The following is a 16,544-nucleotide window of genomic DNA, read 5'->3' as shown; positions in this document are numbered from 1 at the left end:
CTACATTGCAGAGCTAATGGTGGTGACTATGTTGAAAAATAGTGTTTTGTAACTGAGAAGCTGTTCTATCAAATGGTTTTATTGTGCTCTTTGTATCTGTTGTAGTTTCCATGGAAATAAGTAGTAGGCATCACTTCGGAGTGACCCACATACTTACTGCTCTTATGAAGCAATGTATGCCACGTAATGGCAGTGACTCCTCTGCATTCAAATAAAGAATATAATTCATTTTCTCAGTGGAAATAACATTTACGCAGACCAACTGTCTCTTTTATCAGTCAGAACAAACAAATGGTGTAGAAATCTGTCATGGTCAATAGTCCTAATGGTTACAAAGTTTTCAAGTATTTAATCTTCTTCACAGCTAAACATAATAGACAATAGGTGTCTTTTTGTACAGTACATAATAAACGTGTATGATTAGCTACAATAAAAATATATAGACTTAACAATAAAACCATCTGTGTGGAGTTGGCATTGGAATGTAGACACTATATTTCTCTGTGGCATATCAGTAATATCACTTGTGACAGAAACCAGACAGCATTTCAGTATGTACAATGGTTTGCACCAGCAGAATTAGTGGGGAAGCTGAGGACGGGGCATTTGATGGCCACGCTCCCGCGTCTCCTCTTTCCCCAGTTGGTAACATAGTTCAGTGGATCACAGAATCATAGAATCATTAATGTTGGGAAAGATTTCTAAGATTTTTTAGTCCAACCATCAACTCATTACCACCATGACCACTAAAACACTGCCCTTGGTGCCACATCTACACACGTATTGAATGCCTCCAGGGATGGTAACTTCACCACCTCCCTGGGCAGTCTGCTCCAATACCTCATTACTCTTCCACAGAACAAATTCTTCCTAATATCCAACCTAAACTTCCCCTGGCAGAACTTTAAGGCCGCTATCTCTTGTCCTATCAGTTGCCTGCAAAAAGAGGCTGACCACCACCTCACTACAATCTCCTTTCAGGAAGCTGTAGAAAGTGATGTTTCCCCTGAGCCTCTTCCAGACCAAACAATCCCAGTTCCCTCAGCTGCTCCCCATAGGATTTGTGCTTCAAATCCTTTACAGCTTCATTGCCCTTCTCTGGACACTCTCCAGGGCCTCAATGTCTTTCTTGTAGTGGGGCCCAAAACTGAACACAGTACTCAGGGTGTGGCCTCACCATCACCAAGCACACAAGGACAATCACCTCCTTCTGACTGCAGTGTTTCTTATACAAGCCAGGATGCCATTGGCCTTCTTGGCCACCTAGACTTACTGCTGCCTCATGTTCAGGTGGCTGTTGATTGGTACCTCCAGGTACATCCTTTTCTTTTCCACATCCTTCCAGCCACTCTGCCTCAAGCATGGTGGTGTTGTGAACAAAGTGCAGGACCTGGCATGTGGTCTCGCTGAAGTTCATACAGTAGGCCTTATCCCATTGATCCAGCCCATAGCACTTAAGTTTCATTGTGAATATTTTGGAGTAAGCCAGCCATTCTGAAAGACAATTTATTTACACAGGCGAGGAGAAATAGCTTCTTGGCAACTGTGTACAGACCAAATGCTGGTTTTCTATTTTAACTTCTTCTTCTTGGCCAAGACACAATGGCAATTGGCTTGTTTGAAAGATGGCAAGTTACCTACTGCAAAGAGCCCAAATGGGGAGAGAGCGAACACAAGCCCAATCTGCACTCTCAACTTACATCTCATTGAAATACATGACATTGGTTCTGGTCCCAAAAGCCTTTTAAAATAATCAAAATAATTTACTTTAATTGCAAATCTGGAGTTACTATGAAACAGACATGACGTGCTGGCCAGCCTAAGGAAATAAGGAAGTGCGTGGACATAGGCGTGTCAGACTGAAACCCATTCTGACTTAGAGCATCTGCATCACTGGTTGCATGCAGCCAGGGAGGGACAAGAAGCAAAGCCAATAAAATGTGAATCACTGAGTACTTACCAGCAATTAGCATCATTTTTAACACTGCCAAGAGTGACTAAGCTGACATTCCTAACACTACATTGTTTAGGAAGTTAACAGGAGGTTGGTGAAAAAAAAATATGTCCAACCTTAAAAAAAAACAACAGCCCAAAGTCACCACAATGCTGTGAGCATCACGGCCTCTCAGTTCCTCCTCTACCACCACCTGGGTCCAGCCCTCCTGTAGCGTGTCACTGAGCAAACTGCAGCTCCTCTGGGATTTCGAGGTGAGCGAGCCCCAGCTCTGCCCACACGTGGTTCACCAGTGTGTGAGGGGAGAAAAGCAGTGAAATTGCTTCATTTCTCCTCTTTTCTTATCTGTGCCAGTGATAATGATTTCCCTGTTACAGCTTGTAGACATCAGCATACCACTGTGTGGATGCATAGGAGGGCTCAAATCTGAGTCTTAAATAAAAAGGCTTTTGGTTCCAGCACAGCATGTTTGTGAAACATGTACTGACAAGACAAAAAAAAATTGTTCTACATGGCTTGTAAAACATATGTTTAAAATTCTGCATCATAGACCAGCTTTAAATTATTCATTTTTAATTCCTTCAGCCTTGAAGAGCCTTTAAACAATCCTGCCACTGAGGGAACAGCTATGAAATAAAATACTGGCTACTTAAAACTATGGAGAAAAATTCTTTACCTAGACATGGTTTCTGAATTTCAAGATATGAACAAAGGGCTGGATCCCCACTCGGTCAAAGCTGATAGAGCTGCTTTGATGTCTGCATAGCGATCCCCCATCAGCAGCTGAAAACCCTGGCCCTGAGTTTAGAATAGATTGCACTTATCCACATAAGAAGACAAGCAAGATTTGCATGGTTAGTTCAAACTATTTCATATCCACTGAGCTGTTGAGGAAATACTGTCTGTGAAACAAATCCTGGAGTCTTTCCCGAAAACATCTAAATGACACTTGGTAGGGAAACGCAGAGATATAAAGGGGAGCAGATCCAACCCTCCAGGCTGAATCCTGCTGTAATTACTCCTGAATTAGCAGAGAGTATTTACTACCTGCACACACACCGGGGAACATCAGAGAAGTTACAGGCATCCAAAGAAGTTAACTGAGTGCAACTCTGATAGAACAAGAAATAGGTTCCATGTTTGCAGACGCAGGGGGATGTGGTCTTATTCTCTCTTCCTTGCTCAGCTTCTTGCTGTTTGTGGTGGCAGTGACTGAAACCTGAGGTCCTCCTCCATGCCACACAAATGTCCTTCTCCGTGTCTCATCATGGCACTTCTCCATGCCTCAGCAAGGCCCTTCTCCACGCTCCACCACAGCATTTCTTCATGCTCCACCAATATCCTCCTCCATGTTCCACCAAGGCACTTCTCTGTGACCCATCAAGGCCCTTCTCCATGCTCCACCAAGGCACCTCTCCTTGCTCTGCCATGGCATGGATACAGGATATCATAGAATCAGAATGACTTGGGTTGGAAAAGACTTCAAAGACCATCTAGTTCCACCTCCCCATTCTTGGCAGATCTCATCACTCTCTCTATAACCTCAGTATTTTTTTAGGGGTAATCCTGAAGGCTGCTGGCAAACTGTTCCCAGAGACTTCTTTGCAGACAGACCCACTTACCCACAGTCAACAGGAAGCAAACGAAGCAGAAAACTCAACCACTTTGCTTGAAGGTATAGGAAGGTTACAGAAGCTGTCGTGGTTGATCACAGAGAGTTCCTTTAGGAGCTATCCCACCTCCAGCAGCTCTTGGAGGAAGAGCTGTTTAATGCTCTGTTTCCGCCCCAGCAGCAATTCTTTGACTTAATACACTCTGTGTAAAATAAGTTTTTGAACCAAGTATTTTATTTACCCCCTTTACTTTCCATTTAACTTCTTCCACACCCCACTTACAAAGGACACAATGCAATGTTGCTCTGTAGCATCCAGAGGGAGTGTTGGAATGGGGGGAGTACCCCTATGGGTTTATGAGCTCATTTATGGATCTGTGGGTCCATGGGTCCATGCTCAGCCTGTCGCAGGTGTTTAAACCCAAATGCAAATATCTGCACAGGGTGGAATGCAACGTGGCACCAGTCTGCAATCACACTTTATGCCTTTAACTAATGCAACTCCATGGAAATGAGCTCGGCAATGATTGATGACTTACAGCTCCTACGTAGCACCTTACAGCTTCCAGTGGAAGTCGGCTGTGCTGGATGCAATAAACCAACAGTGTGGGTAGTTTCGGTAAATAGATTAATAACTGTAAACTCATATGCTTCACAGAGCTACTTATTCCCCAGCTGCCCAGCATCCTTCAGAGCTCCCCCCTGACATATGCTGTGGATGTGTTATCTTCTAGGGCCCACAGTGGGACAAGGGAGAGGAGCAGAGTGGCATTTGCTTTTCTGGAGGTGTTATAACCTCCGCGCTTCTCGGCTTGGCTCCAACCCTCGCACACCAACACTAAAAAAGCCGGCATTATGTTGTTAAATAGTTAGAGCAGGCACTTTATCAGCTGAATGTATCTGTCTGGGGGTTTCTTTAATGACGCTTTTTAATTCGACGGCATTTAATGGCAATCTTAAAAATGTCAGACGCGGGACGTAAGGAAGACATTATTTATGATTTGTGCTTTTTTACTGTTTTTATTATATTTATTATTTTTATTAGTAACGACACAAAACACGCTTTCACCTTTTGAGAAGCACTTTATTTTCTTCCAGTTCTTCCCGTTGCCATCACGTCTGGGATCCCTACAATCTTGGTGTCCCCGCGATGTGGGTGGACTGAAGACATTTGACGGTGGTGACCTGGGGAGCAGGTAGCGACCGTTGGGTGGGGGGGCGGTGTCGGAGCCCACCGGACAGCAGAGCACTGCGTACAGCCCCCGGGAGGCGGCTGACGGTGGGGGCCGCTCGGGCATCGCCCTGCCCAGCTCCGAGGAGGAGCCGCGGGGCCCCACGCCGTCCACGTGGCTGGCTGGCTGGGGGCGCGCTATATGAGCGGGCAGGAGGCCGGGCAGGAGGGAGGGAAGGGGAGGGACGGGCGCCCGGAGCGGCTCCACGGGCAGCGGAGGCAGCAGTAACAGTAGCAGAAGCGGCAGCAGTAACAGTAGCAGGAGCGACAGCAGCAGCGCCGCAGCGCCGATCGCCCATAGCCGGCCATGGGGTTTGGCCGCCCGCCGGCCCTCCGCTCCCCGCCGTGAGTACCGCGGGACCCCTCCGCCTTCCTCCTCTTCCTCCTTCCCTCCCTCTTACCTGCAAATCCCGCTCACCCCGCTGCAAACGCTCGGCGGAAGCCACTCACCCCTCCCCGCTCCTCATTAAGTTCTTTATTCGGGGGTTATTTCTCTTCTCGCCCAGCAGCACACAGAGCCGATCCGGCGCCGCGCCCGCTCCGTTGCGGGGAGGCAGCGCCAGTGCAGCCGGGAGCGCCCCGCGGGGAGCGGTCGTGGGGGCGGCGAGAGCGGCGTAACTTCAGGACATCCCCGAGCCGCTCGCCTGCATCAGTCCCGTACCCGCTTGTCTATTATGATCATGATTATTTTTGTCTCTGCTTGCTTTCTTCTTTTTTTTTTCTTCCCCTCGCTGTGCCGGTATTGCTCCGTTAGAGGAAGGAAGCGGACCTTTGGTACCCGCGCATCTCCGCCGGCTGTATTAATTTCCAGCGCAGTGTAAATAACTAATCTTCGAGGTCAGCAGTTTGTCAGGTGTTCGTACGGCTCTCTTGGTGTCTCCTCCAGCCAACAGTTGGTGCGTGCCGTGGTGGAGGTGGATCTTAGGTTTAGTGAAAATGATAACAGCCAAAATCGACTCATTTCAGATGTGTTTGGTTGTTTTGTTTTTACAACTCTTTATAAAGCTTGAGTTCCTCTGTGTTAAATACTCCAAAAGAACTCATTCGTATATAGTCGTAAGTCAGAATTCTATCTTTGCCTGCTGGGTACGCATGTGAAGGGAGAACCTCCCTTAGTATGGATCGTTTTGGGGAGATTGGAAGGGTGACAAAGCCCTTGTAATCTTCTGGGTCTGTTTAATAAGCTCCTGAAGCTCTCTTGGAAAAGGAAATTAAATTGCAGCATGGAAAAGAGACAGGAAATTTGAGGATATGAAAAAGAAACTCCACCTTTTGTTTCGATCCCGTCCTCGTGTGTTCCTTCTGAGCGTTGGTGCTCTCCGTTGACATAAGACACAAAGAAGTGTTGCCCCTTACCGAAACTTTCCTACCACTTGACAGCTGGGAATGCACTCTCCTATGCACATGGCTTTATGTTATGCACATGGCTTTAGCTTAAGGGCTGGCTCTGTGCAGAGCATTTGCTTGGGAATACTTGGTCTCCACTTGGATCCCCGCTTAGTATCCCGTGTGATCTTTTGCCTGTATCCTCACCCCTTCTCAATTTTTAGGGCCTGACCCAAAGCCCATGGGGTGCTGTCTGCTGTAATGCTTTAACAGAGCTTCTCTTGAGTTAGAAGCTGAGGTTTGCCCCAGTCCTCCTCTCCCACTTTTAGCTGAACTTTTGGTCCCTCCTGGGAACGTGATGGTTATGAATGGGTTTGAATTTTGAAGTTTATGAATGGTTGTGTGTATTAAAAGGGTCTGTGAGTAGTTTTCTTGTTTTGCACTTACTTTCTTGGTTATCCTGGAGATGGCAGAACCCCCTTGTTGGTCCATGGGGAACTTGTTGATACGTCCCCCTCCGACTTCCTCACTCCATTTGCTTCATTTGGGTGCTGCTGGGGGGTAATATTTCAGCAGGTTTAAATCCTAAGCAGTGACAAAGCCATGCTTTGTAGCCCTACCGAAGCAGCTTCTGATCTCTTTACCACTGGGTTTTTAAAGTATGCTTCTGTCAGGCGTACTAGTGTTGCACTTTTCTGCTAGAAGCATGTGAGGGCACAGTGTCTGATGGAGCAAAAGGAGAGAACAATCCAATTCCATGTTCTTTGGGCTTTCTGTTTGTGCATGGTTTGCTTGTGCAGGGGAACAGTGAGTTGCTCTGTTTGGATCAATTTTTCACACATCCCAACCAGAAGGGAACTCTCAGTCTGGACTGCAGTTTTTCTTCCAAACTTGATATTATTAACACTACGAGAACTGCAACTGCAAAGTAACTTTTAACACTAAGCATCATTTTGTTTAAGGCTTTGCATCTGCTTTTTTCTGTTGCTGGAAAACTGGGAGTAATTTGAGGGGAAATCAGGGGTCATGTGGATAGAAGTTCCATCCTCTTGGCTATAACAGCATCCTTTATTCCAAATGCATTGCAAATGCTGCTATTAAATGATAGCAGTAATTCCTTTTTTTTTTATTAAGGTCGCCTTGCAGAAGTGTTTTCAGAAGTGTGGTGAAGCAGAAATGTGCTTCTAAGAGCAGATCCGGCTCCACAGCAAATTTAACATGCTGTTAATCCCACCACCTGGTGGAGCTTTTTATGGCGCCAGCTGAGGAACGCTGGATAAGCACGCGTTTTTGTTTGGGTTTGCTGGCCAGATGCCGTGAGTAGAGTTGCTTTAACTTTTTCCTTTCTCGCTCCAGGCTTAGTTTTCTGTGCCTTCTACCTATTCTGTACTTTGCAGACGGGAGCGCAAGGCTGTGGGTTTTTCATCTGAAGTAACGTTTCTGTGCAGACAGTTATATCAGTGACAGATTTCCTTCCTTCCTGCCTTTCTCTTTCTCTTTCAGCACACATTCTTTTTTCCTTTCTCCTTTTTATTTCAGAAATATGATGTTGGCATAGATCACAACTGTAAGCTGGGCATCCAGAAGCTGCTTGTTTTCACCTAGGGGGGCAAACGACAAACATGGAGGAAGTATCTCATCAGGAAGAGGGAAGCAGTGATATCTCTTTGTTTATCTGAGATTACTGGTGAAGGTTAAAGCATGTGGGTGTGTGTAGAAGTGTTGGATTCCTTTGCTCCTGTCTTATGTATGTAGACCTGCTTGATTGCATTAGAATATGTAATGTTTGTTATCTGCTCGGTGAAGATGCTGATAAGTCAGAGGTGTATGCAAATACGTCAGAGTGGAATTAGGTACCACAGTGCAAAACTTTCTGTTAGCAGACCCCAGAAAACATCTGTGTAGGACAAGAGGCTGAAACATGCAGACAAACTACTGCTGTGTGTGTTTATGTTGCTTTTAATGCCTTCAGGTCTGTGTCTAACGACAAGAGACTGACCCAGACAGGCTACAGCTCAGGAAGGTGGCAGCTCCAACATGCCTCACAAGTTCTGCTGTGGTGCATCTGGTCCCACATCTGGTCCTATTTATCCCAAGCTGGATAAATGCCTTTGCAATCGATCCCTATTCATTCAGCCTTGTAGGTGTCTGCTCCAGTGTACTGTGTAAACCATGCCCAAGGCTTTGGGGTCTGCACATTTGATCTTCACTGAGCATAGGGGGAGTGCAGTTTTCTACCTGCAGGAATCTGTCTTTCAGCATCTTGAACGCAATGTGACTTTTAAGTAACAAACTGAAACACTTTATGGAAAATACAACAAGCTCCTGTTGGTTGGGTTTGTCCAATACACACTGTTGGGAAGTACAGAACACGAGGAATGGATGGCTATGGTCAGAGCCCACAGGGACCAAACATGACCTTCCCCATATTTTGCTGCCTGCCATAGGACTGCTGCTGCCACGGAGGTACCTGTATATACTTTGGGTGTTCCTAAAACTTCTCTGAGCTGGAGCCATTGTTATCCAACCCCTTGGAGGGTAGTTCAGCAGAGCAAAAATCAGCACAGGGAAGTTTAAGTATTCAGCTGAATGCTGGAAGCAAGATTAAAATGCCTTTGGACTGGATAAATCGCTACTGAAATTTTCCCAAGACTGGTGTATTTCTTTAAGTTATTACTTTTTAGCTGTTGATGCACCAAAACAAAGGTTGTTCCTTTTAAAGGACACAACGTTATTTCTGGAAGCTGGATCTTCAATCAAGGACTTAAACTTACATATCTGAAGTGCTGGATGTGCTGACACATCACAGTGCTGCACCAGCTCAACAGAGAAATCTAATTCTATCAAGTCTGCCAGCTCAGTTAATATGACCCTGCTAGGGGAGCGTACGGTGTCACCTCCTGATTTTTAGGTAAGAATCATGTTCTCTAACTCCAGCTGAAATTCAACGAACGCTATGGGTGGCCAGAACTGGATTTATTTTCAAGGTAACTGCTTACAGTATGGCATGTAAAACTAAAGATCAGTTTAGAAGATGTTGCCTGAATATTAAGGTCAAAGTACACCAGTTGGTGTACACCAGAAAGTCCTTGTTTGGGCTCAGTCTGGAAATCGAATACTTTGCTCTGAGACTTCTGAAAACTGTATGGAAAGAACATGGTGTTGAGCTACCTGCAACTTGGATTGGAGCTAACCTGTCTGTATGAGTCTCTTGTATGGTGCCCTGCAGCTATCAGGGTGCAATAAGGACTTTCATGCCAGTATCTCAAGTTCCTTTAATCTGATGGGATATAGTGATGCCTTTCACGTGATCTGCCCTTGGACTGCATTAGTGCGAGCCTTTAGTCGCTATTGCTCCATGCATCTCATGTTTTCTCTTATTAATTCTTGCTGAATAGGTTTGTGAAGGTGATCTGACTTTTAGCTTTTGATTTGGTGGGGAAACAACCAGGTCAAGATAATCATCAGATCATAATTTTGGTTTTGAAAAAAATACAAGGTATTCTTGCTTTTTGGTTCACTTAAAGTTAATTCTGTGTCAATTTCAAACACTTTGAGATAAAGCAAAGAATTCTGACTGGAAGAACCAAAAGGAAAGTAATATCAGGACGATTCCTGTGGTCACACAGGATCGGATCCATCCACATTTCTTACAGTGCAGCTCACCTGCTTGGCAGCCAACTGCATACCTGGTCCAAGATTTGCCATTTGGGTTTCTAATGTGGTGCTAATGTGGTTTGCCATTTGGGTTTGGATGTGGTGCTCAGGGGTATGATTTAGCAGAGGGTTTTTAGAGTTAGGGTACTGTGGTTAGGCTGCGGTTAGACTTGATGATCTTCAAGGTCTTTTCCAATGTGGGTAATTCTATGATTCTAACAGAAAGAAGAGTCAGGCAGTAGCAAAATTCCCGTGTCAGCTACATTCCCATTTCTCAGGAAGCACAAACTATGGGAATGTGGCATTGTGTCCTGCTGTAAGTGACACGCTGTGTGCTTGGGTCAAAGTTAAAGATACTGGGTGGAGTCTGTGTGGTTTTTTGTGTGCTAACTGCCATCAAAGCATTGAGTGTGTGAGAGGCTGAGAGCTTCCCTGGAGCTTTGGGGTGAGTTTTCCTGTTTCCTTTCCATTTGTCTTCTTTATGATCACACACTGAAATGTTTTTCAGTCTTGCCTTTCCAGTACCCTTCTGCTTGTTGTCCCTTCTTTTACATATGTTCTTCCTCTTGTTGTTCCCTGTGCTGCCATTGCTCCTTGCTAGGGGAGAACAGGCTATTGCAGGCTATTTCTGTCTCTCTGCTACTCCCTTTCCTCTGCAGTGTTTTGTCCTTTAAGAGCCTTGGTCAGAGCAAACTGAGACATCAGGAAGGCTGAGGATACTTAAACTTTGCACCTGATGTAATGTCCTGAGTTTGAATCAGGAAAGTCTTAGTAAATCTGCAGCCTAATGGGCAGGAGATCTTTAGAGACATTGTCTACAGTGATTTACTGTCAGCCACTCCACTGAATTAGTGAAGTCATTGATGTTGTGCAAAAGCTTGGCAACAAAATCATTTGAGTTTCTGCTATGTCTGCTATAGTGATACTTGTGCTGCAAAGATTGTGCAGTTTGGTACTTAGTCCAGTTGGCTCTTGGTGCACTGCTTTTGCTGGCTTGGCTCCTGAGATCCTGTAGAGCAACAGAGAGCATTTCTATCAGTCACTCTCTGCAACTGCCACAGATTTTATATGAAAATTGGAAAAATACTTACGTAAAAGTTAAAAAGAAAAAGCTTCAGATGAGAAATAATGGAGGAAACACCTGTAATGTGGTAGCAGGATGTGTGAGCTTGATAAAGGTTTACATTTGCTAGAGCCATCTCCATGGCCAATTAATACTGCTTGCTGGGCAGTAACATGCATGCGTCTTGAACTACATGAGGAAGAACTTCACAGTAAGGGTATCAGAGAACTGAAACAGGCTGCCCAGAGACGCTGTAGAATATACATCTATGGAGATATTCAGGATCCAGCAGGACACCTACCTGTGTGACCTATTGTAGGGTTCCTCCTTTAACAAAGGTGTTGGACTCAGTGATCTCTTGGGGTCCCTTCCAGCCCCTGTGACTCTGTGGTTCTATGTGCATACTGGGAGATAACATAATCATACCCATTGAAGAGTGTACTGATTACAGACAGACTTTTCTGCAAGCCAGCACACATAGTAGTGTGCAATATTCAGGTGCTCTTTGGCCACTTTGAGGGACTGGAAGTGTTTCATTCACCTGTAAGATTTGTGCACTATAAGATATTTAAGGACACTGGAGAACTGTGGTGCATAGTCCAGACAGAGGGAAACTTGTGATGATTCAGATCTCTTCCTCCAGTTACAGAAGATAAACGTGATTCAGACTCTTTATTTTTCTCATGGTCATTGAAAACCATGGAATTTTTTAGGGGAAAAAATAAAAAGTTATAGTCAATATATATAAGCTTTCCAAATGTTGCTGTGATTTGACATAATGTTCACAATTCAGACTAGGTGTTAGGAAACATGCTTCCTTATGGTGAGACTCAAACATTGGAACAAGCTTCCTAGCAAGGTGATCCATTCCCCATGGTTATCACTGTTCAGTAGATAGTTGAGTAATGCCCTCAATAATGTGCTTTAACTATTGGTTAGCTGTGAAATGGTCATTCTTTTGAACTTGATCTTTGTAGGCCCTCTCCAACTGAAACACTTCTGCTCTATTCACAGTTAAACCACACCATTGTGGATTGAATGTAGATGCCCAGTTGAGGCTGTTTGTAAAGGAGTAAAGAAGCAGGAGGTCACAGATTCCCAGAATTACAGGAGTTAGAAGACTCCTCTAGTGATCACTGAATCATAGAATTACCCAGGTAGGAAAAGACCTCGAAGATCATCAAGTCCAACCGCAGCCTAACCAGTACCCTAACTCTAGAAACCCTATACTAAATCATATCCCTGAGTACCACATCCAAACAGCTCTTAAACACAACCAGGGATGGCGATTCAACTACCTCCCTGGGGAGCCTGGAGATTGAGATCAATCCCTCTGCTAATGAAGGTTTCCTCTTAGTCTTCTCCAGGCTGAATGGACCTGCCATCCACCAGAACACCCAGGTCCTCCTCTGCAGAGCTCCTCTCCAGAAGGACATCCCCTGCCCTGTACTGGTGTAGGACTGTAGGCTTGGTTTTGTCTAACCTCATCAGGTTCCTCTTCACCCAACTATCCAAAAATACAAGACACTATACAGTAACTGCAGAATTTGTTAAAATATTTGCTGGTAGTGTGGAAACAAAGGAGTTTTGAATCAGTTACCTTTCTGTATCTCAGGGGTATCTTGGCAATATTGGGTCGAATGTAAATATTGGCTGAGTAAGCTACTATGTAAGTGTGATTCATTTTAGGATTTTTTAATAGGGAAGAACTGGAAGTTTGGATGGAAATGAATTGATAGGCTGCAATTGCCATCTCAGCTTGTTTGGAAGGGGATGTCTGTCTCTCTTGCACAGACAGAGGAGAATCAGATGCTCTTTTTTCTTCTGTCCTGCTGTTGGAATAGAAGAGGGGCTCAGTAGTTGTGTCTTTGCTTCAGCCTATTTAAAAGGAGTGTATACTTATCCTTTACCTTTAGCCCTAGAAACAGTGGGTGAAGAATGCTTTGTTAGGCAGAAATATTCCCAGATGAAGCCAGAAGTGCTCAGTGCGGTCACTGCCTCTGTTTCTTGGAGAAGCGTTTCCCCCAGTCCAGACAGTAGCCCTTTGTCCTGTATGTGGGGACTTTCATTGCTTTAATTGACAAACAGTTCTATCAAGCCTACTGTCTTGTTTAGAAATGAACTGGCTGTGATGCATGCATGCAGGAGGCATTGGGGTGTATCCTCAGGGAATAGATCAGAGGCAGAATGAGAGACCCTGTCCCAGTTTCTCCTTGAACTTCCTGTACATGCTTCAGATTTGCTTGGCATAAATGCATCCGTTAAGGGTTGGGTTATCAGGGTGGAATGCAAATCTTTTCACTTTCAGAAGAAAACAACAGGCTTTTCAGGACAGGGTGAGGTGCGTTACTGAAACTTGTACTGCCTATTCCTGTGCTGCTGACATCTGTCTGTTAATTATGAGATTTTACATTCAGGCATCAGTGCCTGAGGGTCACGTCAAGGGTAAAAGCAGGTGAGACTTGCACATTTTTGAAGAGCATCACCCTCTGACCTCCTCACCTCTACCAAAGGAGCTGCTTCAAATTCGTCAAAGGCAGGATCCCTCTTTTTGATATTCTTGTGTCTAATCCAGTGTCATTTGACAAGTGTAGCTCTTAGAGATGGAAGTTCTGTTATTAGGGCACTGACACTTTCCTGAATATTAAAAACTCTCGCTTTTTTACAGCTATCACAATCAATCTTTCTGATCTCCCCTTGAGCTACCATGCTTTCTTCCAAGCTGATTGCTGCTCCTGGGCAGGTGCGTGGCAGCATCACTTTGGTTGGCACTGACAATATTGACTTCCAAAGAAATTAAGGTGTTTCTGCTCCCAGTACCAACTACTGCATCTGGTTTTTAATCCCCTCTTCCATCAGTAACAAATGCTGCATGACAATTTCACCTCTTTCTCCAAGACAGAATAGGGTTGTGCAGTAACCTTGAATATAGACTTGTCATATCTAATGAGCTCATTAAGGCTTGATCTGCTCATTACCTGGGAGCTCTTTTGAGCCTGAAATGTGTTAAGGAGACAGAGTAGGTAGGATGCTTCTCTCTGAGTCAGCACAGGGCTATTGCTCAGCACATGTGTTAGAATCGATTGCTGAAAGTCTCATCTGCTTAATGAGACTTGCAAAGCATCTCAGTTCTCATAATCTCTGGAACACGTGGCACTTTTTTGAACAGGCTCGTTGATGCTGATTACCTTATCTAGTTCAAGTTGGACTGTTTGCAGTGTGTTCAGCAGAGCTGTTTTCCTAGATATATCTGCCATCACTGTCCAAGAGTGTGGTTAAAGGTAAGAAAAGATTTCCTTTCTTACAGAGTAACCTCATCAGACTTCCTCCCCCTTTACAAAGGAAGTTCTTTTTTTGAGGTGACAGTCTTTGGTACTCTACTTATAGCTCCTATTGAAATTCAACTTCCTGTCCAAAATAGTTGGGATGTGAGATTGTTAAGTTTGCCTTGAAGGCCACTAGTTCCTTGCAAACAGTGCAAGGTAAAAGATTTCAAACCTGATAAGTGAACTTTAAGGCATGCCACAGGGACTTGCAGAAAGCAGCTTGGGTGTTGGAAGAGTTATAGGGTAAAGAATTGGTTCTTCTTGACACACTTGGCATCCATAATTAAAGGTGTCCATCAGTCAGGCTGCTCAGCAGGCTATTTTAGGAGGCATAAGCACAGTAAGCATCACGGCAGAGAGACTGAACACATCAAATGAGAATAGTGTTTATGTAGGCTCATGCTGTCCTCAGCAGGTAGCTTCACAGTCCTCACAAGAAATGAGGAACTGCATCTTGATCTCAATAGGAAAGAGACTAAGACACAGTCTCTTATGCCATGTTTCCCAATGTGCACACTCAGACTGGTGCATCAGCCCAATCCGGAATGGCAAAACTTGTATACTTTTGATACAGTGGTATAGGGATGCATAGTTTTATCATGACAGTGATTTGCTGACGTGTTTTTTGTTGTTGTTGTTGTTGTTGCTGCCTGAAGCTTCAAAGGAGAAGGCAAAAGGGAAATAACTCTCAGATAACCCTGCATTCATATGTGTCAGCACTGGAATACCTGTTGAGATACTTTGTAAGGAAGTTACATGCATCTGGCTAAAGCTCCTCTTATGTTTTCCTTTGAAATATGCCTGGAACCAGGGACAGATACTGTAAATCAAGGTAATTAAATGTGTTGGTTTCTTGTAAGAGATGGTTACTGTTGTTCATTTCACGGTTCAGGGGTCAGGAGGGATCTTAAATAAAATGGTGCTCTTCCTGTGTAATATACCTTCTTTATTTTGTTTTATTTTATTTATTTATTCTAATTTCAAGGCCCAATACATTTTCAGGCAGAAGTACTTTGCAATAATGAATGTCTGTTTGTTGGGGGCTATCAGCAGCACTTTCGAACCTCAGTTCATAGTGATTTAGGCAGGGTAGGAGGGGGATGTGCTGAAGGAGAATTTCTTTGTGCATAGAAGAATTAGAATAAGCCCAGCACATGGTTTGTACTTAACTCTGCGAGCCTGAATCTGATCTTCCTTTTACTAATCTCTATAGGGATTATTCCTGATTTACACCATGCTGAATGACACCAGAATCGGGCCTGAAAGCCTCTGAACTTCAGACATTGTCTCTAAGCAGCTGACCAGTGAATAGGGAAGAAGCAGCTTGACTCCCTACAAGTTAATTGTTTTAAATTGTCAAGCTAAGTGGACTACAGCTTGTTTAGCGGGGTTTATTTTAAACTACAAGATCTTTATCCAGGAGACTATTATAAAAACTCAAGGCTAGAATCCGTTTACTTCTATTGGACTAACAAGAGATGGTAATCAGAGGACCCTCTTTGATACATCACAGTGCTCTTTATTTGCCTAGTTCCTTTTGTCTGAGGATATTAAATAAATACTTCATTGCAATTCTAGAAGCTTCTCAGCCAGACGAGTCTTGTTAATGACCTGAAGTGACTATAGTTGCTAGCAGTGAAGCAAAAATAAGCTATTGCACTAGGTTTGTGGTCACAAGTGACATCTGGAAGAAAAAGTCTTCGACCAAGAAGGGAAGCAAGCTGTTAGCTAAAAATATGGGGGTTGTGGAATAAAGATCATGTCAGGCCTGTTTGCTGTGAAGGGAATTGATCTTAGCACAAGTTCACCAAGACATCTTGGGGTAGGAAAGCTCAAGTCACCTTTATGTATTCATGGCCAGCTCCTGTACAGCTCCCAGCAGATACACTCTGTGTTCACACTTTGATTGCCTATGCATTCCTTTTGAAGGCTGTGTTTATGTCATACCTGTTTGTATTGTCATGAAAGGAAAGTGGAATACAACTTTTCCTGGGGTCACTAATACCTCATATACCCTTGCATATTTCTAAATGAACTACTCACATTTGTCTTTGTTGTAAGGAATGATCTTACTGTAGTGATATACACTGTTTGAGCTGCATAAATACAGCCGTATAATGTCAGGAAACAAGATGAGTGGCCTCATGCAGTGTCTGTTTCTTTTGAATGCTTTCTTCTTGCATTCTGTTGCCAACTTTGTTTTCTTGGGAACTCTCTCATTGCCACAACTATTTCAGATGCTCCAAGCTTTAAGCTACAATGGTACTACATAGCAATCAGGGTCATTAATATTTATAAGCAGTAAAAGCATGGGTGGCTTAAGTGGCTGAATCACATGTCTTGATTACTGTATTTGCGACAGGGTGGTAAATGAG

General features: G+C 44.1%; 1 protein-coding gene across 2 annotated transcripts in view; it reads left to right on the top strand.

Annotated features, from left to right (window-relative positions):
- The first annotated feature begins 4,985 nt into the window (after positions 1-4,985).
- Positions 4,986-16,544, top strand: part of ST3GAL1 (ST3 beta-galactoside alpha-2,3-sialyltransferase 1) — a 66,819-nt gene continuing 55,260 nt past the window's right edge. The window contains exon 1 of one of the 2 annotated variants that reach the window (XM_015856354.2): positions 4,986-5,142. The gene's annotated coding sequence lies outside the window, so the exon portion shown is untranslated. The remainder of the gene's footprint in view (positions 5,143-16,544) is intronic. The other variant, XM_015856350.2, reaches the window with a different exon arrangement.

Source organism: Coturnix japonica, chromosome 2 (assembly GCF_001577835.2).
Source record: "Coturnix japonica isolate 7356 chromosome 2, Coturnix japonica 2.1, whole genome shotgun sequence".
In the NCBI taxonomy this organism is placed as follows: domain Eukaryota; kingdom Metazoa; phylum Chordata; class Aves; order Galliformes; family Phasianidae; genus Coturnix; species Coturnix japonica.
Note: the sequence above shows the minus strand (reverse complement) of the source record. Positions and strands in the feature narration are given on the sequence as shown.